A 2716-nucleotide genomic window follows, 5' to 3' on the forward strand; every position below is an offset into this window, starting at 1 on the left:
AAAAACAGAAAGTGTAATTTCCATTTCGTTTATGCAGTAATCGTGGAGAAGCTGGATTTTTTTTTTTTTTGGTTTGTCTGCTGGCGTGTGCAGGTTGTGATGGACAGAAGGCACATTTGCATGTTACTGCAGGAGAATTGAGGATCTATTTTGTTCAGAGAAAAGGAGAAATTTCGCTCTTGAAGGGGGGCGCTTCAGACATATTTACCTCCTTATTTATATGTGAAAGTGGAAATGAAGACGTTCAGCGCTGCCTTGTTTCTGGCAGCGTTCCTAAATGTGCACATTAATATGGAACAGCCATCTTACAAGTTGATGGAGCTTCTCTCAAAGTATTTGTATTCTGCACTCATGTGGTTCTGGACTTGGATCAGACTCGCTGCTTTGATGAGTCAGACATCTTTTCATCTTTGCTCTAGATGAGCCTCTGATCCTGTGGTTGGGTTCATACACACTCCCTAATGTAGATATATGACATCAAAATGCCACTGATAGGATGATATACCATTAATGTAAGGGAGTGACAGCTGCTCATTATTGGTCCACTGGAAAGAACTCTAAAAACCTGAGTGAAAACTCACAACTTCAGAGGGCTCTTTAGTTGAATCTGTTTGGATTCTATATGTAAAGTGACTTTTGAGGAGTTAAAACTTGACTCGATCCTTCTACTTGTCACGGTGTGGCTCCAACTCTTGTCATGTCAGTTCATAAAACTGTTTATGTGAAGCCTGTTGATGATAAGAACTCACCAGCTGATGAAAAATCTCTTGGCAACATTTGAGGTGGAAAAAACAAGATTAAGAGACTGCAGCCATGCTAGAAGCTGTACTTAAACACAGTGGTACTTTGAGCTGAACGCTAATGGGGGCATGCTAACATGTTCACCATCTCCAGTGGTGGAAAGAGGACTGAAAATCTGTACTCACACACAAGTGCTGTTGCATTACTCAATTACAAGTAAAAGTACTGGTAAATAGGTGGTAATCACCAAGTACTATAAAATTTAATGGTTAATTATGTGATAATTAGCAAGTACCATTTTCACATAGTTGGTGATAATTACAAAGCAACAACCAATGATTGAAAATGCTAAAATGGTTAATCATCAATAATATATACGATACAAAAACATGTTTTTAAAAACTTTCTCAGTTTAATTTTTTTTTTTTTGTCTTTTTTTTTTTTCTCGTTTTAAGTTTTAGTTTCCCTCTTCAACAAACAGCTTCGCCAGTTTGAATGAGTTAAATTCTTGATGCTGATTAATGCTGATCATTAACTAAATCATTAACGTCTTTCATCAATAAATCCTGGTTTTCATTGGCCTGTTTGTTCGTTTGTTTTTGGCTACAAAAATGCAGATGAAAAGTCTGGATATTAATTCGACTTGTACTCAGTACTCAATTATGATTTTGAAAGTAACCAAGTAGATTACATGGTGAAGTGCATACTTAAGTACAAGTAAAAGCACAGACTTGAAAATCTACTCATCAAAGTACAAGTACCCCAAAAATCTATTTAATTAGAGTAACTTGAGTATTTGTGATTAGTTACCGTCACCCCTGACCATCTCAGATGGGCCGTTAGCATGCTAACATTTGATAATTAGCACTAAACACAAAGTACAACTGAGCCTGATGAGAGAGGCCTTCATGTTGTAGGTATTCAGTCATAAACCAAAGTGTTGGATACACTGAAATATTGAGCTGATAATGTGACTGGATTAAAAGTCAAAGAAACATCAAACTTATTATAATTATTCCTGTGGGACATTTGTAGCAAATTTAAAGGCAGTCCATCAAATAGTTGTTATGACAGGACTTCAAGATTATTTTCATTATCAGTTAATGTCTTAACTTTCTTGAGGTATTGTTTGTTTCATAACAAACAATTTTTCAATCTTCAAATAGTCAGTTTTGTTTAATCAACACTCCCAAATTATTTATTCATTATCACATAAGTGGCAGAGTAAGTAGCAAATTCACACAACTGAGATTTTAGAACTTTTTTGCTTAACTTTTTTGCTTAGCTCTTATCTAAAAAGTTGCTTAGAATGTTTGCGAACCAGCTGGTGAATTGGTATTTTCAACATTAATCTCACAACACATTTTATGAACTGCTAAAGTGACGGAAATGTCAGAGCTGCTCAAGATCAGCCCATTGAGGACTGTGATATGTGGTGATATTTGGAATTATGGAAGAGTATTAGGGCCACGTGTTGATGGGGGAAAAAATGGGAGAAGAAATTGTTTTTATTTTGCATTTCAAGAATAAAGTTGAACTTTCAGTATCAGTGGCCGGCCTGCGTAAAAATAAATCGGAAGAGGAAGATTTTTTTTTCATTTTGCATTTTAAGAATTAAGTCAAAATGTTGAGAATAAATTTGAAACTGGTTAAAAGTTCATTTAAAAAAAGCTGAAATGTGGAATCAACTTTAAAAACAATTAAAGAAGGAAGGTTTTTTTGCATCTCAAGAACAAAGTCAAAATACCATTGACTGTTTTCAAAATGGTAGCCTGTTTCACCCATATTTGACATTTCAACTTTATTCTCAACATGTAAACTTTTGTCTCAGAATTTTTTCTTTATTCTTTTTTTGTGATCAACTTAAAATGCTCATTTTTTCCTGTAATGCTTGGCCCAAATACTCTTCCACAGTCATCAAATCAGACGTCTCACGAGTTTGAAATTGGAGGCAGTGAATGGGCCTGAGGAGGCA

The sequence above is a fragment of the Lutjanus erythropterus genome, chromosome 11 (genome assembly GCF_056507025.1).
Source record: "Lutjanus erythropterus isolate fLutEry1 chromosome 11, fLutEry1.hap2, whole genome shotgun sequence".
Classification (NCBI taxonomy): domain Eukaryota; kingdom Metazoa; phylum Chordata; class Actinopteri; order Lutjaniformes; family Lutjanidae; genus Lutjanus; species Lutjanus erythropterus.